Consider the following 27,358-nt stretch of genomic DNA (forward strand, 5'->3'; position numbering starts at 1 on the left):
TCTTAAGGACAAGAATATACTTAATTATTATAACCTAACTTACAAACAATATTTTCTTTTCCTACTATTGTGATTATGTGTAACAGCCCTACATAGTTTATATGGGAGAATTACCAGAAGATACAACCTTATTGTTGGATGATCATCACAGCTTGCTTTCAGAGGCTATTGGAGAGTAAATACTTAAATCCTTCTTCAAATAAATCCCAATATATTTTTCTTTAACAATAAAATATGTTTTTAATGTTTTATTAATGATTCTTGAATTTCAGCGAGACAATAGCTAGAGAATCAAAGATACATAGTTATGGAAGGAGTTTTAATGCATTTGCTGCGAGATTGTTGCCTGATGAAGCAGAAAGATTATCGCGTACGTAATAATATACTTCCTTCGTTTCAACTTATGTTACATTATTTCCTTATTAGTCTGCTTTAAAAATAATAACATATTTTTATATTTGAAAAAAAAAATTAAATTTCTCTTTTTACCGTTAATGCCACACTGATATTATGATGTGTTTCGGATCATAAATTTTAAAATCTTATAGCTACACAAAAATTATCCTTGCATTTATAATATCATAAGTTTCAAAAAATTTCGTTTCGTTTTACTACAGAAAAAGAAGGGATTGTGTCCGTATTTCCAAATACAGTGAGAAGACTTCGAACAACAAGATCTTGGGATTTTATTGGAATGACGGAGACAGTACAAAGAAATCAACAAGCTGAGAGTGATACAATTGTTGCTGTCTTAGATACAGGTTAATTAATTATATATACAAAAAAATAAATTAGTTCATGCTTATTTTTTGGAGAGGTCACGGATTCAAGCCGTGGAAACAGCCAGCCTCTTGCAGAAATGCAAGATAAGGTTGCATACAATATACCCTTGTGATCCAGTCCTTCCCCGAACCCTGTGCATAACAGGATCTTAGTACACTGAGCTGCTCTTTTTTATTGTTTGATTTGAGTTTTAACTTTGTACATTCTTTTTCACCTTTTTGTTTTTTGATTTTTCTTTTGATTTCATAGGTATATGGATGGAATCACAAAGCTTCAATGACACAGGCTTTGGGCCTCCCCCTGCTAAATGGAAGGGCAAATGTGATCAGGGTGTCAATTTCACTGGTTGCAACAAGTAAAAAAATTTACCATCTAATTTACATATATAGCCATTTTAGAAGATTCTACATGATTATCCTAACATTACTTCCAGAGACAAATTCACGATTTAAATTTAACGAGTTCAACCTCTAAAGTTCTTATCACTAGGTGCACTGCACTATTTGAAAGTATAAGTTCGACATTCGAAATTTGATACTCGAGTTAAACTAATTTACACTTGACAGTATAACGAATTTTTACACTACTTTAACCGGTTGTAGACTTGAAAAAGACAAAGGCGGACATAGGATTTAGTGGTCGCGGGGCACTATCACTTTTAATATAAATTTATTACTGCTCAGTAAAGATTGATACGGAAGTCCATACTAATATCTGACTATTTCTTGAAGATATCTGCAAGTATATATAGAGTTTTTGCCGAAATTTCTGGGTTCTAGTAACCCCACTTCCTATACTGTGTGTCCGCCTCTGGTAGTAGATAACTTGCCTTATCTTCTAAGTTCTAATCTCACTTTTTTCCCCGGATAGTTTCCTGTATATACATATTTTATACACTCTTTGGCTAGCGAATGCAATTAGTTTCGGCTGCATATTTAATTAATTCTTTTCCAATTTTTGTACAGCAAAGTGATTGGAGCACAATTTTTCAATCTAGACAAAAAAGCAGCCACTAATGAGATTAGTCCAGCAGATTTTGAGGGACATGGTACACACACAGCTTCCACTGCTGCTGGAATACCAGTCCCTGGTGCCAATTTAGATGGCTTTGCCAATGGAACAGCCCGAGGAGGCGTTCCATCGGCACGAATCGCTGCATATAAAGTATGCTGGAGCTCTGGTTGTTCAGACATAAATCTTTTGGGAGCGTTTGATGCTGCAATTAGTGATGGTGTAGATATTGTATCAGTATCCGTTGGAGGACCTGCAAGGAGTTTTTTCAAAGATTCAATGTCTATAGGAGCTTTTCATGCTATGAAAAAGGGAATTTTGACTTCTTGTTCAGCAGGAAATGATGGGCCTGATTTGTCACAAGTTGAAAATGTTGCACCTTGGATTATGACTGTGGCTGCTACTAGTATTGATAGGCAATTTGAGACTACTACTCAACCGGGTAATGGCGAATCGTTTACAGTAAGTTACTGATCTCCTGTTATATCTCGATTATTGTATCTTTTATATATATATATATATATATATATATATATATAGAAGTTAAATTCTTTTTTTTCTTCCCGTGTACATTCGGTTAGGGAATTTCTCTCAACCTCTTTGACACAAATGGAAAAATGTCACCTTTGACAAGTGGAATCTTGGCCAAAAATGAAACCGCAGGAAGCGACGTAGATCCCAGGTACGTACCAAAAATATTCAAAAATTGAGCAAGTTATAGCAAGTTGCGGAAGCAAGATCTTCGCTAAGAGATTCAAAACTTATAAAAAGTAAACGCGCCAAGAAGCTAAGGAAATTCAACATATACATACATATATATAGTATAATTTTTCGACGAGAGGGTCTGAACCCCTTTCCGCCCACCTAACTCCATCCCTGGATATAGCTATATTAGATTGGAATTTCAATTTAAATAATGTTCTTCAATTTAAATATAATTTAAATATATATATAGTATAATTTTCGGCGAGAGGGTATGTACCCCTTTCCACCCACCTAACTCCATCCCCGGGTATAGCAATATTAGATTGGAACTTCAATTTAAATAATGTTCTTAATTAATACTCCTATGCAGTGATTGTGATGATGGTAGTTTAGATGGGAGTAAAGTGAAAGGAAACATAGTTTTTATGCCTTGAAAATAATAATCAAGATGCCATCACACAAAAATATGGAGGTGCTGGAGATATAATGTCAACAGATGATTTTTCAGACACAGCCATGTCTACTGTTATACCAGCAATATATGTTCATGAAGCTGATGGTGACAAGATTAATCTCTACATCAACAACACTAAGTATCTTTTCATCTATTTTCCTAACAATTTTGAATGAAATACTATAACTTGTTTTTGCAATTTCTCCATAGTTTACTGTTCGAGCTATGGAAGCAGCTACTAATGCTTGTATTAAGGTAGACTGTCTACATCATATCTCTTGGGGTGCGGCCCTTCCCCGAACCCCGCAGCTGCCATAGTGACACCTCACACAAGTTAGGGGTAAGGGTTGCGTAAACTATACCCTCCCTTTTTCTAATTCAACAGAGGCAATGCCATTGTAGGACAGAAAATATTCCAATAATTAACAATTTATATATGTAAAAGAGCAACAGCCACAAGGAATCCAACTTGCTTTCTGTTCTGCCTCACTTCTTCCATTTTCTCCTCTGTTTTATTATAGGGATAATTAGGATATCACCATGTATGAACCTTGAACTCAATGTTCTGTTCCCTTCCCCCACCTCCTCTTCTTCAACTGCCAAATGAAATCAAAATGAAGCTTTTCTCACTTTTTGCTACTTCTTTCTCCATCTCAAGGCAAACTCTCCATTTCTTCACTGAAAAAACGCACATCTCCTCACCACCTCCACATTCCCTTACCATTCTCATAAATAAGCACACTGGAACCTAGGTTAAAACAAAAAACAAAAAGCATGTTCTTGTAGAAAAGCCTAGGTTAGAGCTCGTGAGTGCAGATTTTGGTAAAATAGTATGGTGGAACTGGAACAAAGTCACAAGTAGGGGAAGAAAGAGCAAATGCTAATTAGGTTTCTCAATTTGGATATAAAATGAGACCTCAATAAGGAAAACTTAGGAATTACACCCATTTATTACTGCTGGAAATGGGTTAAATTTTGAAGCAACTTACTGTTACATGAGTGTGCAACACGCGATATGTCAGGTCATGCGCCTGCGGTGTTTAGTTGGTCATTGGCTTAGTTAGGATCTTTAGCTGATCGTTGAGAACAACTTAAAGGGACGATTTATGTATTTCGCATATATATATATATATATACTGACATATATTTCTTACAATTATTGTGTAGGTCGCCAACAGCAACAATATTTAGATCAAGAAACATTAACATACTGCACCCTTTATACCTTGTTTTTCAAGTAGAGGACCCCAAACCATCAGTCTCAACATACTTAAGGTTTGCTTCTTACCTTGATCTTCCTTTATCACTTCACTATTTTTCTCTTATATCAAGAGGATTCGACGACTATATATATATATATATATATATATATATATATATATATATATATATATATATATATATATATACTCCATCCGTTTCAATTTATGTGAATTCATTTGATTGGGCACGGAGTTTAAGAAAAAATAGAAGACTTTTGAATTTGTGGTGTAAAATGAGGCACATATATTTTGTGTGGCTATAAATCATTGCATAAATATAAATTGTTTCCAAATAGGGAAATAGGTCATTCTTTTTTGGCACGGACTAAAAAAGAAATAGGTTCACCTAAATTGAAACGGAGGGAGTATATATATATATATATATATATATATATATATATATATATATATATATATATTGACATCGTAAATAATGTTTACTCTCTTTATATTCATGACAATTATTTAAGAATGATATTTTTTTCTTTTTTGTATAGCCTGATATTACTGCTCCAGGATTAAGTATATTAGCTGCATTATTTTCCTGAGTTCGAGTCACGCGCTAGAGGGGAAGTATGAAAACACTATAGATCCTCCGAATTTGGGAGTAATTTAAAAAAAAATGCATTTTCTGAATTAATAAAATATAATTTGATTTGGGGAATATCAATGTCTTGTCCTCGCGCTGTTAATGACCGCTGGTGAGATTTTCCTGCTTAATCCATTTATTTTGTATACCTTTAATTTATATGAGTTATTTGATTGGACATATAATTTATTTTTATTTTTAATTTGGAATCTTAAATATGAGATAATATTTGTATGCCTATAAAAATTTATAACTAGGATTAAAATGAGTTGTTCAAGTTGAATTATTTCAAAATTTAAATATATGTCTAAGGAAATAATGTCATTCTCTGTGGAACAAATAGATGTACGTCACATTCAATGGCTGAAAATACTGTCTTAGAAGAGAGCGTGATCTCGCACATGAATATATTAAGAATATATATATATATTGACAAAAAAAAAATACAAAGTAAATGTCAACTTGATACAAGGAGTAAAGACTTCAAAATGAACATAATCGTAGGCAAAAATTAACTCACCAGAAGACTTGTAATAATAAAGCGACGACACTTGCATAAAATCTTATGTACGCCACTGTCACACTAGGCATGTTTCGGTGGGACTACTATATCTTATAAGGCTCATATATAGTGTCTCAAGTTTCAATGGTCATGTTGTGCAATTTATTGTTTATCAAATCAATATAAGATTTTTTTTATTCATTTGAGACATTTAATACTTATCCCAACTTGTTTAGGATTAATACGTAATTATTGTTATTGTTATTGGTGTTGAGACGTTTAATACTTACCAAAGTTACATTAAATTTTTATTTTAGCCAAACCAATGAAGATTGCACCAAAGGAGAAAGAATTAGCTTCAGGCTCAGGTCAAATAAATCCAACAAGTGCATTGGACCCTGGTCTAGTTTATGACATTGACATAAACTCCTACATAAGTTTCCTTTGTAAAGAAGGCTACAACAGCTCAAACATAGCACAAGTAGCAGGAAATGGTACCTACAAATACAATTGCTCAAATTTCCCACAAGCTAAAGGAACAGATGGTCTAAATTACACCTCTATACACCTCCAATTACAACCTCCTAATAATGCAACCATTTTTTTGCACTGTAACAAATGTTGGACAAGGCAAAGCGGTGTATAACGCGACAGTTCAATCGCCTGATGGGCTTAAGATGGAGGGATCTCATCCGTCCTATAATATTCTTTGGTGCTACTGTCATGCTTTTCACCCTTAAACTAACTTAACCAAATCGAGTGTTTAAATAATTTCCAGAAAATTAAAATTCTTTGTCATCAAAAGTACTCTAATAAATCAAGCAGGCTGACATTGGTAAATGCGAATACTTAAAGCATCATTTTGTTTAGCACAAAAATCGCATAAAATATTATGACATATATTACTCAAATATCAAGATTCAGAGTCCACGTTCATTTTAGCACAATTCAATCAAACACAATAAAAAACATCAATTTTTGGGATTCATGCCTAATTGTTTCGCCATTTCTAGCCTTTTCTTGGTCCAGCATATGCATCTATGAGCAATACAAACAGGTGCCAAAGTTGGAGGACAATGTGCTTCGCAATCCTTCGGATTATCACATTCATGTATTTGCCGCCACCTTAAATGATGGAATATCTGCAACTGCATATGAAAATTTCAAACAATTAAATATTTCACATATGATTTTCATTCTTTCTTTCCTCTTTACTCTAAGATATTACAATGAAAAAAAAAATTAAAATTAAAAAAAAATTCTACGAGGGGATTGGAAGTTAAAGTAATGAGAAAATAAGAAAAAGAAACAAACCCATGGTAATTAGCAACAAAGCAACAAAGAAAGCAGACTTCATAAGAGCCTTGGCCATATTTTATCTCCACTATTGCACTTTTTAAAGAAAATAATATTATAACTTAATTTTGTATGGTTTGGTGCAAGGTCTTGTTTAGCATTAGCCTAATTGAGATTTAATGTAATCTCACGAAAATAAGATTAAATGAATTAATGACCATATTTCATATAAGACCAAATTACCTCATTTTATAGGTCCACACTTGGTCAGCACTTTTTTTGGTCACCAATTTGAATAATACACATGCCAATAAAGGTAAGTAATTAATGCCATTAGCCAGTTATGCAAGGCTCTTTTGCATACAAAAGTGAATTCTTCTTTTAAGTTGATTTAGCCCGTTCAAGCTTAGTATAAATTATTTCGATTTTTTATTAGCTGCTTTAATCATAACCTCGGCTCTATTTATTGGTCCGAGTAAGATACGACTTATTTAAACTGAACAATTTATAAAAGATATTTTTCTGTTCTATGTTTACATACGTTACACATTATCAATTCTTGTTCATTGTCATTAAGATTCATGTCAAGTCGAATAAATATTTAGATAGCAATTACCTCTTTTTGTTTCTCCTTTTAAATAAATGAAAATGATTGAAGTTTTTCTATTTGGAATCGTATTAGGTTTAATTTCTATTACTGCAATTGGATTATTCGTAACTTCATATTTACAAAATAGGCATAGTGATGAGTTGGGCCTTTGACTAATTAACATCTCTCTTTGATTGACCTCCTTTTTCTTTAATTCACACGCAGGAGATCAATTATTATAAAAGTTACTTAATGAATCTATTTTATTCTAGTTCGATCTAAGAAGAAAAAAATCACGCTATGTAGGATTTGAACCTTCGACATCGGGTTTTGGAGATCCACCTTCTACCGAACCGAACTAAAAATGCTTTCTTATCATAATAGATAAGACTATTTGATTTTCGAGCACATGTTTATTAGTAAAAAAAAAAAAGGTTAAATGGATTCAAGTAGGATTTTCTCGAACGTATGAATAAGCTAGACCCATATTACGAGTTATTTCATGCCATAAGTAAACTCGGACACTCAAGAAATCTACTAGACATGTGACTATTTTCTACCCACGGTATTGGTAGATTGTGATTTACTACGAACTAAGGAATTGGGTCTCTCTAAATGACACAAATATGATACTTTTTGTGCCACTATTAATTTTTTGATCTCGGTAATAAAAATTTGGAAAAAATAGCTGGCACCAGAATTTTAAAGCCGCTCTTGACTATAGCCCTACTTTCTGCAAGTTTTTGAGATCGTCATAATTTCTAGCCAGTATCCTGATATCACCAGTAGCCACAATGCTGAAAAAATCTGGTGAACGTCAAGATTTTGCCATAAATTCCGACGGGTCACCATAATTTTTAAGCATTGTGGTTGAATTTGTGGTGCTTCAAAATTTCGTCAGGAGCTTGCTTAAAAAAAACTGGTTCGGGATGGGACTATTTTTCCAAAATTTATCTTAACGGGATCAAAATATTAACGGTAGTTTAAATAGAAATTAACTTAACTAACCGCCCACCCAAAAAAATAATCGGCAAATGTATTATATTTGTTATATTGTTAGTGTGCAAAATTATTATACTATTGATGTATTTTAATATGTCGTAGAAGTAATTTTGGCTTATCTTTTAGCCTATTAATCCGACATTTTTGTGAACGGTTACTTATATAAACACTCTGTCGTGGTAAAAACTCTTTTACACTATCGACTTAAAACTCATAATTAAAACATCACATAGCAAAAAGGCTTTGTTGGGTAGTTCATGATTTGATGCTGTGCAAACAGCAGTAATAAACTCAAAATTCCCAAAGATTTTATAGTTTATAAATAAATCCAGCGGAATAACATTGGTAACATGACGACTAATTAATACATCAGTTTATATTTATGCTAATTAAAACATGTGTATAACTGGAAATGATAGTTCTTCCCATTTCACATAAATCATAGCAGTCTAAGTCTTCGTCAGAATGACAATGATGTATTGCCTCCACCAGCTTGAAGGATGGAGTATTTCCAACTGCGTATTGAAATATTTAAACAAGTCGTTATTTAGATCAGTTATTCGCCTTTACTCTGACTTTATGAAAAGGATTATAGTCAACCTCAAGTTATTATGTACTGAAGCATAATTATTGATGTTGTTGTTGAAATTAAATAACTCTTGAAATATTCGTAAAAGTCAAAAACAAAATTTGACCCTTGTGCTCGAATTATGTCACGTAAAGTGGAATAAAAAGAATATATATTTTCTATGAATTTTGAAGTTTTTGTATATATAAAAGGTGCACCCCCTACACTAGACATTCCGCGTTTATGCAAGGTCCGGTAAAAGACTGCATCCCAAAAGGTGTGATGTAGCCAACATATCCTAATGCAAGTATAAACGGTTGCTTCCACGGCTTAAACTCGTGACCTATAGGCCACACGAAGACAACTTTACCGTTGTTCCAAGCCTCTCCTTCAGGTTTTAATATATATACCGAGAAAAATGAAAACGAAAGAGAAACGAAAATGAAAGAGAAACAAACCCATGGTGATTAGCAACAAGACAATCAAAAAATGAAGACTTCATTAGAACCTTGGCCATATTTTATCCCCACTAACGCACTTTTTAAAGAAGACAATATTATAATTGTTGTATGGTTTGGTGCAAGGTCTTGTTTAGCATTGTGTAGTGGTTGAGCCATTGAGGCAAATCCTACATGAGATTAACGTAATTTAATTAAAATAAGATTAAGTGATTTAGTTAACAATTACCACAGTTAGTCAATGCAAATAATGACGATTAAGTGATTTAGTTAACAATTACCACAGTTAGTCAATGCAAATAATGACATTAGTGGTCAATAAAAATATATCTAATAAATTATTACAGAATACTCAATCTGCAAATGAGAAAACAGTAGAATATGGGTCATTTAGGCTGGGGTCAATTTTCAATTTTGATCATAGGGGTGGGTGCTGTGATGCTTATTTGTTTCAAACGCGAGAGTCATTCTTTAGAAATCAAGTGGATCGTAGTTATAGCTCCCACTAGAAATTCAACATTGTATCTTTGTCTAACTCAAAATAGGATAACAATTAAATTTGTAAATGGTTTTAAAGATATATGGACTAACTTGACACAAAATGATAAATTAGATTGCAATTGAAATAAATAATGATAAAGTAAATGCAAACCACACAAATTGAACGATTTTAGCCTTGGGAAGTTAATCCTCCTCGAATTAGGTACACTCCGATCGGTGCCAGAATACACACGAATTGAACGATCTTAGCCTTGGGAAGTTAATCCCCCCTCAAATCAGGTACGCTCCGATCAGTGCCAGGATACACACGAATTGAACGATCTTAGCCTTGGGAAGTTAATCCCCCTCGAATCAAGTACGCTACGATCGGTGCCAGGATACAGAAGAACAAGAGCTTTAAAAAATAATAATGATATATAACTTTGGAATATGTGTTACAATATTTTCAATGAATTATTAGATCCCCCTTTATATAGTAAAAGAGTCATACTTTAGATACAATTCTATAAAAGGTAAAAAATCTCTTGATTTGATGATTGTCGGTGCCTTATTGATACATGCCGAGATTCTCGCCGTAGTAGCTGACTAGTCACGAATATTTCGGTCATTTGTTGGTTATGCTAATAACGTTTCTTCGAGCTCGATCGGGGCTACGGTCGACTCCGGGATTACGGACTCAATGTGTGATGATCCAAAATATTATTTTTAAATTTAATAATTAGTTCTGTATTCTAAGACCTCAAAAAGCACTATTTATCATTCATCGACTTGCGTGCGTAGTCCGTAAAATTTTCTAGAAAGTTTTTATGTGCAAAATGGATTAAAATGTGAATTAGAGCTTTAAAACTCAACGCAGTTGACTTTGGTCAACATTTTGAGCAAACGGACTCGGATCAGTATTTCGACAGTTTCGGTAGGTCGTATCGTGATTTGGAACTTGGGCGTATGCCCGAAATCAAATTCCGAGGTCCCTAGCCCGAGATATAGAATTTTGATGAAAATTAAAAGTTTAAGTTCAAATAGTGATCGGATGTCGAATTATGTGCAAACGACCCCGGAATAGAATTTTGATGATTCCAACAGCTCTGTTATGTCATTTATGACTTGTGTGCAAAATTTGAGGTCAATCGGATTTAATTTGATAGGTTCCGGCATCGAATGTAGAAGTTGAAAATTCTTAGTTTTATTAAGCTTGAATTGGGGTATGATTCGTGGTTTTAGCGTTGTTTGGTATGATTTAGAGGTTATACTAAGTTCGTATGATATTTTCGGATTTGTTGGTATATTTGATTGAGGTCCCGATGGCCTCGGGTGAGTTTCGGATGGTTAACGGATAAAAAATTGGACTTAAACAGTTGCTGTAATTTTTCTCTTCTGCTGGAAATTCTGGGTTGTGATCGAGCCCAAGATCGAGGCCCAAGATCGAGCTCCCAAGATCGAGCTCCCATGATCGAGCTCCCACGATCGAGCTCCCGAGATCGAACTCCCCTGATCGAGCTCCCTGATCGGACTGGACAGATCTGTAAGTTATAAAAATAGAGGCATTCGACCCATTTGCCATTTTTGACAAACTTGAGCTAGAGCAGAGGCGACTTTTGACAAATTTTCAATGAAAGATATTTGGGGTAAGTGATTCCAACTCGGATTTGGTCTATATACACAAATATATCATTATTTTCACCATTTAATTATTATTTTGAGATTGAAATTTGAAATTTTTTAGAAATCTCATAGAAATGAATTTTTGAGGTTTCAGTATCGATTCGGAGTCGGATTTGAGTGAAACTGGTATGGTTGAACTCGTAATTGAATGGGTTGTCGGATTTCATAACTTTCGCTGGATTCTGAGATATGGGCCCCACTGACGAATTTTAATTAATTTCGGAATTTTTATTGAAAATATAGTATTTCTTATAGAATTGATTCCTATAAATTTTAGTGATTGTATCGAATTATTTATGGTTAGATTGGAGCCAATCAAAGTTGGATAATCGAGGAAAGGGCCTTCTAGTGGATTAAATTGGAGCAAATTGAGATAAGTCTCTTGTCTAATCTTGTGAGGGGGAAATTTACCCCATAGGTAATTAAATCAAATAATTGTTGCTAATTGCGGGGGGCTACGTACACACGAGGTGACGAGAGTCCGTGCGTAGCTACTATTAATGCTAAAGTCCGGGTAGTTTAGGACTCAAAGCATGAATTACTTGTGTAAATTGTATTCTTTATCAATTAAAATATTTGATGTATATATTGTGAATTGTTAAGAAAGGTAGAAAAATATGAAATTTTCATATGCTTAATTTTTGTTTAGATTAATTAATTGTTGAAATAAATTGTTATCCTCTCGAATAAATTTTATAATAAATACTCTTATTCCGGAGGTACATAAGAAAATGTCCTCCTTTCTTGTGGATCGGGTCGAACGTCTCGGCAAGATAGATGTATCTATGGATCATGCCGCACGTCCCTCGGCAGTGTACACAATATTCTGGATCGGGCCGAACGACCTCGGCAGAAATCGTGCTTAATAATAATAATTACACGATATTTGGTAGTTTATTGTAGCTTGTGAAGCTAATTGATAAATTTGGAAATCTGTGAAATTTAAGGATTATTATCCCTGTTAGCTAAGGAATTATTGTTATTCCTGTAAATGAGATTAATTAATAAACTGGGAATTTATTGGAATTGAAGGAATTTAGTTAATATACTGAGAATTGTTGTATTTGAAGAAATTTAATTATTTCTGCTGGTTGGTTAAATAAATTATTGTTATATTCTGTGAATCATGCTGAATTATATATTCTAGTTTTATTTCAATTATTATTATTGACCCGTAGTGAGTGTCAAAGTCGTCCATCTCGTCTCTACTACTTCGAGATTAGGCTTCATACTTACTGGGTACACGTTGTTTACGTATTCATACTACACTTGCTGTAATTTTTGTGCAGGACCCGAGGCAAGTACTAGTGGGGGACCTACCGTCTTACACCCACGTTATCCAGGGGCATAGTGGTGAGCTACCTTTCTGAGCCGTTTTGCAGCTACCAGTATCTCTCCTTGTATTTTTTTTTTCATTCTGTCTATTTTTATTTCATACAGTATATGAGGTTTTGTATAATCTACTAGATGCTCATACACTTGTGACACCCAGGTCTTGGCACACACATTGGTAGAATTTGGTATTTTATTATTTTCTTGGATTAAAAGTTTAATCAATATACGTTTAATTTATCAGTTGGCTTGCCTAGCTGTAGTGTTGGGCGCCGTCACGACCCAATTTGAATATGGTATCAGAGCACTAGGTTCACGTAGGTCTCACAAGTTATGAGCAGACCTAATAGAGTCTTGCGGATCGGTACGGAGACGTCTGTACTTATCTTTGAGAGGCTATAGGATGTTAGGAAACTACCTTTCTTCATATTCCATCGTGCAATTAATATAATACTAAATATCCTTCTCTTATTCTCTCACAAATGGTGAGAACGCGCTCTAATGAGGTTCCAGACCAGGGAAGAGCTACTCCCCCAGTTGCTAGAGGCCGAGGCAGAAGTCGATGGAGGGCTCCAACCCATGGTAGAGGGCGAGGACGTCCCAGGACCATTCTAGTTATGCCGCCAGGGGGTCCAGCAGAGAATCCCATTATTGAGGAACAAGGTGAGGTGCCTGTTGCAGAGCCAGCTCCGGTGTATTTCACATCTGCACCAGGTTTTCAAGATGTCATGGGTCGTATGCTGCGGTTCATGGACAATATGACTCAGGTCGGTTTATTTCTGGCAGACCCAGCCACATCTCAGGTGGGCGGGGAAGCACAGACCCCTACCGCACATGCTCCTGAACAGGCAGCTGCTGTATATCAGACCCAAGGTGTACTACCGGTGGGTGAAGCCCAGCCAGTGGCAGCAGCTACACCTGAGCCCAGGCCAGCTGTAGCCGCTGATCCTCAGAAACTATTGGACAGATGGACTAGACTACATCCTTCTGTCTTTGGGGGTGAGCGACATAAGGATCCCCATGATTTCATTGATCGGTGCAAGGATAGACTGTACAACATGAGGATATTAGAGTCTCATGGGGTAGACTTTGCTACTTTTCAGCTAGAGGGCAGAGCCTGTATATGGTGGTAGTCTTATGTTCTTGGTAGACTAGCAGATTCTCCTCCCATAACATGGGACAGGTTCACCCGTATCTTCCTGGACAGGTATATTCCACCCTCCCAGAGGGAAGAGTTGAGGTTTCAGTTTTAGCAGCTCCAGCAGGGTCAGATGTTAGTGACCGATTATGAGGCGAGGTTTTCTGAGTTATCTCGCCATGCACTTATGATACTCCCTACTGAGGCGGAGAGAGTGCGGAGGTTTGTTGCGGGTTTACATACTGGCATTCAGGCCACTATGGCTCGAGAGGTTGAGATGAGTACTTTTTATGAGCTAGTCGTGGAGATAGCCCGCAGGATTGAGGGTGTACGTCAGCGGATCCGAGATCAGGGTATGAGAGATAAGCGGTTCAGGTATTCTGAAGAGTTCAGAGGTGCTCCGTCTGGGGGCAGGGGTCAGTTCGTGAGAGGGCAGTCCAGCAGGCCCCCATATCCAGCACCACCGCCTCCTCGGGGTGCTCCAGTACGACTTTATTTCAGTGCTATACCAGAGAGTTCTTATCGCCCACTAGCTATTCAGGGTTCTTCCAATGGGTATTCTGGTCCCCAGGGCCAGACCTCTAGTCAGCGGCTTATTGCACCGCAGAGTTATTACGAGTGCGGGGATCCCACTCACATACAGAGATTTTGCCCCAGGCTTTGGGGTAAACTAGTGCAACAGGGTCAGCAGCCTATGATTACCGGACCAGTTGCTCCACCAGTCGTCCGACCACCTAGAGGTGGGGGACAGGTGGGTAGGGGTCGTCCTAGAGGTGGAGGTCAGCCAGTTGGCGCTCCAGCTGGATTCTATACTTTTCTGGCCAGACCAGATGCAGAGGCCTCAGATGCCGTGATTATAGGTATTATTTCTGTTTGCGGCAAAGATGCCTCAGTATTATTCGATCCAGGATCTATGTATTCATACGTGTCATCTCTATTTGCTCCATTCCTGGGTGTTTCTTGTGAGTCCTTGAGTACTCCTGTTTATGTGTCCACTCCTGTGGGAGATTCTGTTGTTGTGAACCGGATCTACCGGTCCTGTATTATTACATTCTGTGGTTATGAAACTAGAGCAGATCTCCTATTGCTTGAGATGACCGATTTTGAAATTATTCTGGGCATGGATTGGTTATCTCCATATCATGCTATTCTAGATTGCCATGCCAAGATTGTTACCTTGGCTATTCTAGCATTGCCTAAGCTGGAGTAGAAAGGTTCGTCTGTTAGTTCATTTAATCGAGTTATTTCTTTTATAAAGGCTCAACACATGGTTAAGAAGGGTTATTTGGCTTATCTAGCCTATGTTCGGGATACTACTGCAGAGACTCCGGTTATTAATTCAGTGCCTGTAGTTTGGGAGTTCTCCGATGTATTTCCTTAAGATCTTCCAGGTATGCCACCTGATCGTGATATTGATTTCTGTATTGACATGGCTCCAGATACCCAGCCTATATCTATCCCACCGTATCGTATGGATCCGAAAGAATTGAAAGAACAACTTGAAGAGTTACTAGCCAAAGGGTTCTTCAGACCGAGTGTATCGCCTTGGGGTGCACCGGTATTATTTGTGAAAAAGAAGGATGGAACAATGCGGATGTGTATTGATTATCGCCAATTGAACAAAGTCACTATTAAGAATAAGTACCCGTTTCCGCGTATTGATGATCTATTTGACCAGTTGCAAGGTGCTAGGGTGTTTTCTAAGATCGACTTGAGGTCGGGGTACCATCAGTTGAAGATTCGGGATTCGGATATTTCGAAGACTGCTTTTCGGACTAGATATGGTCATTATGAGTTTCTGGTGATGTCATTCGGTTTAACTAATACCCCGACAGCGTTTATGGATTTGATGAACATGGTATTCAGGCCATATATTGATTCGTTTGTCATCGTCTTCATTGATGACATCTTGATCTAATCGCACAGTAAGGAGGATCATGAGCAGCATATGAGAGTAGTGCTTCAGACATTGCGGGAACAAAAGCTATATGCTAAGTTCTCTAAATGTGAGTTTTGGCTTGAGTCTGTAGAATTTTTGGGACATATTGTATCAGGCGAGGGTATTAAAGTTGATCCCAAAAAGATTGAGGCAGTTCAGAATTGGCATCGTCCCACTTCGGCGACATAGATCAGGAGTTTTCTGGGTTTGGCAGGTTATTATCGTCGGTTCGTGGAAGGTTTTTTTTTATTGCAGCACCTTTGACCAAATTAACCTAGAAGGGTGCTCCGTTTCGATGGTCCGATGACTGTGAGGTGAGCTTTCAGAAGCTCAAGACAACATTGACTACAACACCAGTGTTAGTGTTGCCTTCCGGTTCGGGGATGTATACAGTGTATTGTGACGCTTCACGCGTCGGCTTGGGTTGTGTATTGATGTAGGAAGGGCAAGTTATTGCATATGCTTCACGTCAACTGAAGCCTCACAAAAAGAATTATCCGGTACATGATTTTGAGTTAGCTGCGATTGTTCACGCTCTTAAGATTTGGAGGCATTATCTTTATGGGGTGTCTTGTGAAGTTTACACTGATCATCGTAGTTTGCAACATTTGTTCAAGCAGAGGGACCTAAATTTGAGGCAGTGCAGATGGCTGGAGTTACTAAAAATTATGATATTACTATCTTGTATCATCCGGGCAAAGCAAATGTGGTTGCAGATGCCTTGAGCAGAAAGGCGGAGAGTATGGGTAGTTTGGCTTTTATTTCAGCAGAGGAAAGGCCATTAGCCTCGGATATTCAGTCCTTGGCTAACAGACTTGTGAGGCTGGATATTTCAGAGCCCAGCCGAGTTCTTGCATGTGTTGTGGTCCAATCTTCACTATTTGAGCAGATCAAGGATCGCCAGTATGATGACCCACACTTGATGGTTCTTCGTGAAATGGTACTATGAGGTGGTGCCAAGAAAGTTACTATTGGTGCGAATGGTGTTCTGCGACTCTAGGGTCATCTATGTGTTCCTAATATGGATGGACTGAGGAAAAAGATCCTAGAGGAGGCACACAGTTCTCGGTATTCTATTCATCCAGGTGTTACGAAGATGTATCGTGACCTGAGGCAGAATTAATAGTGGCGACGAATGAAAAAGGACATTGTTGAGCATGTAGCTAGGTGTCTAAATTGTCAGCAAGTTAAATATGAGCACCAAAGGCCAGGTGGCCTACTTCAACAGATGACTATACCGGAGTGGAAATGGGAACGCATCACTATGGACTTTTTAATTGGGTTGCCGCGGACCTTGCGGAAGTTTGATGCAGTTTGGGTCATTGTCGACAGGTTGACCAAGTCAGCACATTTCATTCCGGTTGTGACTACGTATACTTCAGAGAGGTTGGCCCAAATTTATATTCATGAGATAGTTCGGTTGCACGGTGTGCCAATTTCCATCATATCAGATAGAGGTCCTCAGTTTACTTCACATTTCTGGAGAGCACTACAGAGTGAGTCGGGGACCCGTGTAGAGCTCAGCACAGCTTTTCACCCGCAGACCGACAGGCAGTCAGAGCGGACAATTCAGATTTTGGAGGATATGCTCAGGGCATGTGTGATTGACTTTGGAGGTTAGTGGAATCGTTTCTTGTCTTTGGCCGAGTTTGCTTATAACAACAGTTTCCAATCCAGCATCGAAATGACTTCATTTGAGGCTTTGTATGGTCGACGATGTCGTTCGCCCATCGGGTGGTTTGAGCCCGGTGAGTCTAAGTTATATGGTACTGATTTGGTGAAAGATGTCTTGGAAAAGGTAAAGTTGATTCAGGAGCGACTTCGTACAGCACAATCCAGACAGAAGAGTTACGCAGATCAGAAAGTGCGCGATTTATCCTTTATGATGGGTGAAAAAGTTCTCTTGAAAGTTTCGCCGATGAAGGGAATCATGAGATTTGGGAAAAAGGGGAAATTGAGCCCAAGGTTTATAGGCCCATTTAAGGTGTTGAAACGAGTTGGGGAGATTGCTTATGAGCTTGCATTGCCTCCCAGCCTATCGGGAGTTCATCCAGTTTTCCATGTATCTATGCTCCGAAAGTATCATGCCGACCTATCACATGTGTTAGACATCAGCACAGTTCAACTAGATAATAGCTTGGGTTATGAAGAGGAGCCAGTTTCCATTATTGATAAACAGGTTCGCCAGTTGAGGTCCAAGAGGATTTCTGCAGTTAAAGTCCAGTGGAGGGGCCAACCAGTCGAGGAAGCGACTTGGGAGGCTGAGGAAAACATGCGAAGCAGATATCCACACTTATTCAGCACTTCAGGTATAATTCTAAACATGTTCGAGGACGAACGTTTGTTTTAGAGGTGGAGAATGTGATGACCCAAAATATCATTTTTAAATTTAATAATTAATTCTATGTTCTAAGACCTCGAAAAACACTATTTGTCATTCCTCGACTTGCGTGCGTAGTCCGTAAAATTTTCAGGAAAGTTTTTATGTGAAAAATAAATTAAAATGTGAATTATTGCTTTAAAAATCAACGCAATTGACTTTGGTCAATATTTTGAGAAAACGGACTCGGATCATTATTTCGATAGTTTTGTTAGGTCCGTATCGTGATTTGGGACTTGGGCGTATGCACGGAATCAAATTCGGAGGTCCCTAGCCCGAGATATAGAATTTTGATGAAAATTAAAAGTTTAAGTTCAAATAGTGACCGGATGTCGAATTATGTGCAAACGACCCCGGAATAGAACTTTGATGATTCCAACAGCTCTATTATATCATTTATGACTTGTGTGCAAAATTTGAGGTCAATCGGACTTGATTTGATAGGTTCCGACATCGAATGTAGAAGTTGAAAATTCTTAGTTTCGTTAAGCTTGAATTGGGGTATGATTCATGGTTTTAGCGTTGTTTGATGTGATTTAGAGGTTCGACTAAGTTCGTATGATGTTTTAGGACTTGTTGGTATATTTGATTGAGGTCCCGAGGGCCTCGAGTGAGTTTCGGATGGTTAACGGATTAAAAATTAGACTTAAACAGCTGTTGCAATTTTTCTCTTCTGCTGGAAATTCTGGGTTGTGATCGAGCCCAAGGTCGAGGCCCAAAATCGAGCTCCCAAGATCGAGCTCCCATGATCGAGCTCCTGAGATCGAGCTCCCAAGATCGAGCTCCCGAGATCGAACTCCCCTGATCGAGCTCCCCTGATCGAGCTCCCTGATCGAGCTCCCCTGATCGAGCTCCCTGATCGGACTGGACATATCTATAAGTTATAAAAATAGAGGCATTCGACCCATTTGCCATTTTTGACAAACTTGAGCTTGAGTAGAGGCGACTTTTGACAGATTTTCAAGGAAAGACATTTGGGGTAAGTGATTCCAACTCGGATTTGGTCTATATACATAAATATATCATTATTTTCACCATTTAATTAGTGTTTTGAGATTGAAATTTGAAAAAATTTAGAAATCTCATAGAAACGAATTTTTGAGGTTTCGGTATCGATTCGGAGTCGGATTTTAGTGAAACTGGTATGGCTGGACTCGTAATTGAATGGGTTGTCAGATTTCATAACTTTCGCCGGATTCCGAGATGTGGGCCCCACTGACGAATTTTAATTAATTTCGGGATTTTTATTAAAAATGTAGTATTTCTTATAGAATTGATTCCTATAAATTTTAGTGATTGTATCGAATTATTTATGGTTAGATTCGAGCCAATCAAAGTTGGATAATCGATAAAAGGGCCTTCTAGTGGATTAAATTGGAACAAATTAAGGTAAGTCTTTTGTCTAATCTTGTGAGGGGAAAATATACCCCATAGGTGATTAAATCAAATAATTGTTGCTAATTGCGGGGGCTACGTACGCACGAGGTGACGAGAGTCCGTGCGTAGCTACTATTAATGCTAAAGTCCTGGTAGTTTAGAATTCAAAGCATGAATTACTAGTGTAAATTGTATTCTTTATTAATTAAAATATTTGATGCATATATTGTGAATTGTTATGAAAGGTAGAAAAATATGAAATGTTTATATGCTTAATTTTTGTTTAGATATAGACCCCGGGCCCGCTTAGTCAAAACCCGAGGTTCAGACCAAAATCCTTTTACCCATTCACCCCCAAGCCCGAATAAGTAATTAGTTTTGGAATCCGACCTCAAATTGAGGTCTAAATCCTCAAATTTCGAAATTCCTAAGTTCTACCCAAAAATCCTAATTTCACCATAAAAATTCTAGATTCTAGGTTGAAATTTTGTTATAAGATGTAAAAGATTGAAAGAAAAGAGTTATGAATCACTTACCTATGATTTGGGGAAGATTTGGTCTTTGGAAAATCGCCTATTGTGTTTTAGGTCTTGAAAATTTGGGAAATGAATTAAAATTCCCATCCAAAAGTCATTTTGATCAACTGCAGATGTCGCTTTTGCAACCTGAGCATCGCAAATGCGAAGCCTTTCACACTCCTGCTCCCTTCGCAAATGCGAAGATAAGTTCGCAAATGCGACCTTGAATCTTCGCAAATGCGACTAACTGACTACATTTGCGATTACTGCCCTTCCCCGTCTCCCTTCGCAAATGCGAAAGAAAACTCGCAAATGCGAAAACTATTGGCCCAGCTTCTCTTCACATTTGCGATGAGAAGCTCGCAAATGCGAACCTCTCAGAGGTCGCAATTTCGATGTCTGATCTCGCAATTGTGATGCCTGATCTCGCAATTACAATGCCTGATCTTGCAAATGCGAGATCAGAGGCCTGCAATAATATCAGAGGCCCAGCAGTGTTTTCCTAGCCAAATCTCACTCCGTAGCCTATCTGAAACTTACCCGATCCCTCGGAGCTCCAAACCAAATATGCACACAAGTCTAAAAATATCATACGAACTTGCTCGCGTGATCAAATCGCCAAAATAACACCTAGAACTACGAATTTAGTACCAAATCAAACGAAATTCTCAAGAACACTTTAAAATTTTTATTTTCTCAACTGGACATCCGAATCATGTCAAATCAACTCCGTTTCTCACCAAATTTCACAGACAGGTCTTAAATATCATAATGAACCTGTACCGGGTTCCGGAACTAAAATACGGACATGATACTAACAATGCCAAATATCAATCAGTTCTTAAAAACAAATAGTTTTCAAACTTTTAATTTTCATCAAAAATTCATAACTCAAGCTAGGGACCTCCGAATTCAATTCCTGGTATACGCCTAGGTCCCATAATTCGATACGGACCCACCGGGGCCGTCAAAGCACGGATTTGGGTCTATTTACTATAAATATTGACCAAAGTCAACTAAAATTAACTTTTAAGGCATAAATTCTTATTTTCATTAATATTCAACATAAAGTTTTCCGGAAACCTGCCCGGACTGTGCACGCAAATCGATATAAATATTTCATATTTTTCAACCTTTCATAACAATTCACAATATATGCATCAAATATATCCACAATATTCTGGATCGGGCCGAACGACCTCGGCAGAAATCATGCTTAGTAATAATAATTACACGATACTTTGATATTTTATTGTAGCTTGTGAAGCTAATTGATAAATTTGGAAATCTTTGGAATTTAAGGATTATTATCCCTGTTAGCTAAGGAATTATTGTTATTCCTGTAAATGAGATTAATTAATAAACTAGGAATTTATTGGAATTGAAGGAATTTAGTTAATATACTGAGAATTGTTGCATTTGAAGGAATTTAATTATTTTTGTTGGTTAAATAAATTATTGTTATATTCTGTTAATTATGCTGAATTATATATTCTAATTTTATTTTAATTATTATTATTGACCCGTAGTGAGTGTCAAAGTCGGCCATCTCGTCTCTACCACTTCGAGATTAGGCTTGATACTTACTGGGTACACGTTGTTTACTTACTCATACTACACTTGCTGCACTTTTTGTGCAGGACTTGAGGCAAGTACTAGTGGGGGACCTACCGCCTTACACTCACGTTATCCAGGGGCATAGTGGTGAGCTACCTTTCTGAGCCGTTCTGCAGCTATCAGTGTCTCTCCTTGTATGTTTTTTTCATTCTGTCTATTTTTATTTCAGACAGTATTTGAGGTTTTGTATAATCTACTAGATGCTCATACACTTGTGACACCAGGTCTTGGCACACACATTAGTAGAATTTGGTATTTTATTATTTTCTTAGATTAAAAGTTTAATCAATATACGTTTAATTTATCAGTTCGCTTGCCTAGCTGTAGTGTTGGGTGCCATCATGACCTATAGGTGAAATTAGGTCGTGACACAATGTTCTTGAAGGCAGACGTTATGACCCTGGGTTCTAGCTCGGTGGGACTCGGGTCGATCTTCAGTCTTTGGTTGTCATGTTCTTAACCTTTCATATCGTAGGCGAGCTCGATTTCGACCGTACACAGATAGTCCCCTCATTTTTCGGAGAGTAGACAACGAGAAACGACATGAGCTTCCGATTCTTTCTTCGATATCACATGACAAAAATGACAAAACCGTCAAAACGCCTCGTTAGTCAAGTCTTAATGGCATTAAATGCTTGTCAGTTGCTGGTCGACCACTCCTAGATGTGAACCATTGCTGAAAAACTATAAATACCCCCTCATTTGTTCATTCAAACTTTACATTCAAACCTTCTGCCCTCGTTCCTAAGAAATTTCAATACTTCCAAGTACTTATAATCTGGGTACTTTGAGATCTTTTATAAGAACTCTCATTCGACTTTTTCTCAAACCACCAGGTGTACTCTTTTAACTTCCTCTTTTTGCTTATTTCCTATCTATAAAGAAATGACGAAAACTTCCAAAACCATTCCCCAAAAAAAACTCCTTCTACCTCGCGACGGATACCGAATAGACCGCTTCACGTACCGCTGTCAAGGAACCATCACCGGAACCTCCTCTAAAAATGTTCATCCCAGAGGGATGCCCGATCAATGTTGACATTAAAGTCGAAAAGCCATCCTCCATACCAGGCCGGTGTGAGGAGGTCTCGAGGTACATCTTCTCGATCACCGAGGATATTCTCTCCGAAGTCAAGAAGGATTGTAACTGGACTGACAAACATGTGGTGGTTCCCGAACCTGACGAAGCCATCACCACCCACGTCAAGGGATTTTTAAGTGTTTACACTTATCCCTTCACGTTGGGCCCCTTGGACCCGGTTATCGTTGACTATTGCAAAAGATACGAGGTAACCCTCGATCAAATTCACCCTTCTTTCTGGAGGATCGCAATCCTCCTCCGCTTCTTTGTAAGCAAGATCGAAGGGTGCCCTTTCACAATCGACCACCTTATGCGCTTATATAGTCCCCGACTCTATCGGTAGGGACTGATCAAGCTCGCTCATCAGGACAGTAAAGCCGTGTTCTCAAGTATCGATGAAGATAAGGATCGCGGTTAGCTAGGCCGTTTCGTCCGAGTGAGGACTTCGGACTTGATCCTGGTCGAGCACATGTCGTTCCCAGAGAAGTAGAACATGAAACGTAAGTATATAATTTTGCTTCCAAGGTTTTATTTATCGCCCTGCTTCTTCCTTCTTATCGGTGTTCCGTGATGGTGTAGCTTTTGCTTGGATCCCGAACACAGTTCCTCGACTCGAGGAGTGGGTCCTGGGTATCGTATCACAAAGGCCTTACTCCGAGTGCTCGTGGCGTGAGATTTCAAAGGGCCGATGGGAGGCCCGTTCGCACTGTGAGATCTCTTTCACAAGTGATATTTTGTTTCCCCTTTGCATGATTAAGTCCTTACTTGTTTTATTTCTTTTTGCAGGTTTACCCAAGGATGTCCAAATAAGGCCCCCATACGGTAGTGATGATTTCCCCACTGAGTCCCCTGCTCTGAAACAGGGTGAAGAGAAAAAGGGCTCTAAGTTCTCCGGGCTCGGAGAAAAAGAAATCAAAGAGGAGTCTTATCCGCAAGCCAAAAGAAATCTCAAGCTCCCAAATACTTGATTCGGACTCCCTCTATCGGCTCAGGGATGAGTCTGAAGAGGAGGATATTTTAGTGGCTCGGGAGCCATCGATCCCTGAAGAACGGGAATCAACTGAAGGGGGGACGATAAAGGCCAATCCTTCCCAAACTTTAGAGGTCAATGTATCAGTGAGAGTCGATAACCCTCAAGATGTCGGTTCTGCTCCACCCGGTGTCATCGATATAACAGGATCGCCTTTGTTCACGGACTCAATGTTCGGTGAAGCTCAAGCAGCGAAGGAGCGTTCAAATGAGGGGGTCCAAGAAGCGAATGATCCCCTCCAAGGCTTTTTTAATGGGGTGGACTCTATTTCCATGGAGGATGTCATCGGTTTGGGTGATTTGAAAGTGCCAAGAAGAAGTCCGTCCTCGGAAATAGGTGGATCTGGCTCGAACCTGAGATTGGTCAACCGATTCCCTGCCCCGAGTGCCGATCCCGATAGTAAGCGGTCGATCATTATCTATGTTTCGGAGGATGCCTGGGTCCTTTTTGCGCCTGTTGGGTTAGATAGTTACCTCCGGTGCCTGGTGAATGAAGAAGACCAGTCAAAGATGAATGAGGTAGAATCTACATGCTTGTTCAATGAAGCACAACATGCATTGAATCGGGTAAGGTGTTACCAAACCTTTGCATTTTCCAGCTTTGGTTACTTAATGATCTTAATATTTTTCCTTGTATCTGCAGGACTCGATGCTTCACCATGAGACCTTCCTCCAATATCGGGAAGAGTTGAGTCTCCTCAAGGCCGAAGCCAAAGAGCTTACTAAGAAGAGAGATATGTACAAACTTCTCAGTAAGCAATGTGAGTGGGAGGTTAAGAGCATCCGAGCTGAGTTGGAAGTGGCTCGAAAGGAGCATGCCGACTTGGTCGAGCAGGTAAAAATATTTGAGGTTAGTGACGAAGAGCTAAGCTCGGTGACTAATGGTCGAAATCCGCAAGTCCAACAAAAAATTGATCAGATCGATCAACTGCGAGCTGAGATGGATGTTGTCAAGGCCAAGACCGATGAATGGAAGGGCAAGATAGATCGCCTATCCTCAGAAAAAGAGGTTGCTTGGGCACAACAGACTTCGGCCGAGGTCTACCTTCGAGCAGCAAATGAAAAGGTCAAGGTGCAGGCCAAAAGGTTTGAAGAGCTCCAGTCTCGGCTAAGTTCGGCTGCCTCTGATCGAAAAATTATGGCCAAGGAACTTGAAACGGTGGTTAAAGTCGACGCCGAAGCCGACGAGATGGTGGCCCAATATAAGGCCGATGCCGAGGCGGCCCAAGACCGCTTGAAGGACATTGTTGATTATGAGAAGCGACAATCGCGAAGAGAATCCCTCGAGGAGATTCATGCCCTCAAATTATTCGGGCTTTGCCTAAGATAACAGTCTCCGAATGGGAGTGATCATTTGAACCCGGATAAAGGCAGCCCTTGGGCTCAATACCTTTAAGGGATCGGATGTAGGAAATTCCTTAAGAGAAAAAAAGAAAAAAAAAAGAGAAATTCTTAAGGGACAAGATATTTATCCGCAAGGTAGAAACTTCTTTTTATTCTTGTGCGTAATAGTTACACATGTGTACAAGTTTTTTGTCAGGACTCGAGCAATCTATGCAGGCACGATTCGTTTGACCGTTTGGCCCTTACAGTAAATCCTATCGATCGAGCCGAGACCATTCAATCATAAAATTTCCTTTCTTGTTACGCTCGGTCCCGAATACTGTTGTCATAATTTTTGATACCAGTTCATAACCGGCCTTCAATTCTAAGTTAGCACGATTTACTGTTGCCTCATTAAAAGCCTTGCTGAAAAACCCATTTGGGACAAAACCGGTTCAAGGGAAAAAGAGTGCAATGCGTGCTTTCAGGCCTAAAGATTGTATCGTTCTTTGATGATTGCCTACAAGTGTTAGTTCGTAATGTAAATAAATAAAAGGAAATTAATGAGATCATACCTTAATAGTAGTATCGCTTCAAATGAGTTATGTTCCAAATGTTTGGTAGTTGCTCACCGTTCATTGTTCCGAGCTTGTACGATCCTTTACCGGTGATCTCGATAATTTGATAAGGTCCTTCCTAGTTCGGGCCCAACTTTCCTTCATTTGGGTTCCGGGCGTTTAGTGTGACCTTCTTTAACACTATGTCCCCGACATGGAAGTGTTGAAGGTTGGCCCTTCAATTGTAATATCTCTCGAACCGCTATTTTTGGGAAGCCAACCGGACAAGGGTTGCTTCGCGCCTTTCATCTAATAGATCTAGGCTCGTGTTCATAGCCTCGTCGTTTGATTCCTTGGTTGCATATCGGAACCTGAGACTTGGTTCTCTGACTTCGACTGGTATTAAAGCTTTGGCGCCGTAAACTAGTAAGAACGGGGTGGCCCTGGTACTGCACTTCGAGGTCGTACGGTATGCCCATAAGATTTTGGGTAGGATTTTCTTCCATTTTCCTTTGGCGTCGGTCAGCCTTTTCTTGAGGTTTTGAAGTAAAAGTTTTGTTGGTCGATTCTACTTGTCTGTTCCCACTAGGGTGGTAGGGTGTTGATAGGATCCTTTTGATCTTATGATCTTTAAGAAACTTGCTAACTTTGCTGCACATGAATTGTTTCCCATTGTGGCATATGATCTCGGCCGGCATTCCGAACCGGCACATGATGTGGTCCCAAATAAAATCGATGACTTCCTTTTCCCTGACCTTTTCGTATGCCTAGGCTTCCACCTATTTAGAAAAATAGTCAGTCATAAACAATATAAATTAAGCCTTACGAGGTGCCCATAGAAGGGGGACAATGATATTCATTCCCCACTTCATGAACGACCATGGTGACAAAACCGAATGCAGCAGCTCCCCGGGCTGATGAATCATCGGAGCGTATCTTTGACATTCATCACATTTTTGTACGAATTCCTTCGCGTCCTTTTCCATATCGATCCAGTAGTAGCTGGCTCTGATCACTTTTCGAACCAATGATTCGGCATATGAATGATTTCCACAGGTGCCTTCGTGGATTTCCCTCAAAACGTACTCGGTGTCCCTTGGTCCTAGACATATCGCGAGTGGGCCATCGATTGTTCTTCTAAATAGGGTTTCGTCTTCGAACAGGCTGAACCAGGCTGCCTTTGTACGTAGGGCCCTCGGTTCCTTTGGATCCGACGATAGTTTTCTGGTCTTCAGGTATTCTCTATATTTATTTCTCGAGTCCCAAGTTAGGCTAGTTGGGTTAATCTCGGCATTACCTTCTTCCACTACCGATCTCAAAAGTTGTACGACTGCCCTTGAGTTGAACTCGTCGTCCTCGACCGATGACCCTAGGTTAGCGAGGGCATTAGCCGCACTGTTTTGATCCCAAGGTACATGTTGCAAAGTCCAATCTTCGAATCAATGTAATGTTACCTGCAATTTATCCAAGTACCTTTGCATTCGTTCTTCTCTGACCTCGAACGTCCCATTAACTTGGTTCACTACAAGGAGGGAGTCACACTTGGCTTCAATTACCGCGTAATGGGCCTGTCAAAGTTGTTTTTGCTCATGAGTCCCCGGTTGCTCTAACCTCGGTCACTTCTCATTTCGTTTTTCATAGAGTTCCGCTCAGACCCATTGCTTCTTCGATCTTCATTATACGGCT

At 38.8% G+C, this 27,358-nt stretch overlaps 1 pseudogene; it reads left to right on the forward strand.

The window, feature by feature from the left end:
• LOC142164829 (subtilisin-like protease SBT4.15) overlaps positions 1-4,763 on the forward strand; it is a 9,859-nt pseudogene extending 5,096 nt beyond the window's left edge.
• Positions 4,764-27,358: the final 22,595 nt, after the last annotated feature.

Source organism: Nicotiana tabacum, chromosome 10 (genome assembly GCF_000715075.1).
Source record: "Nicotiana tabacum cultivar K326 chromosome 10, ASM71507v2, whole genome shotgun sequence".
Taxonomy (NCBI): domain Eukaryota; kingdom Viridiplantae; phylum Streptophyta; class Magnoliopsida; order Solanales; family Solanaceae; genus Nicotiana; species Nicotiana tabacum.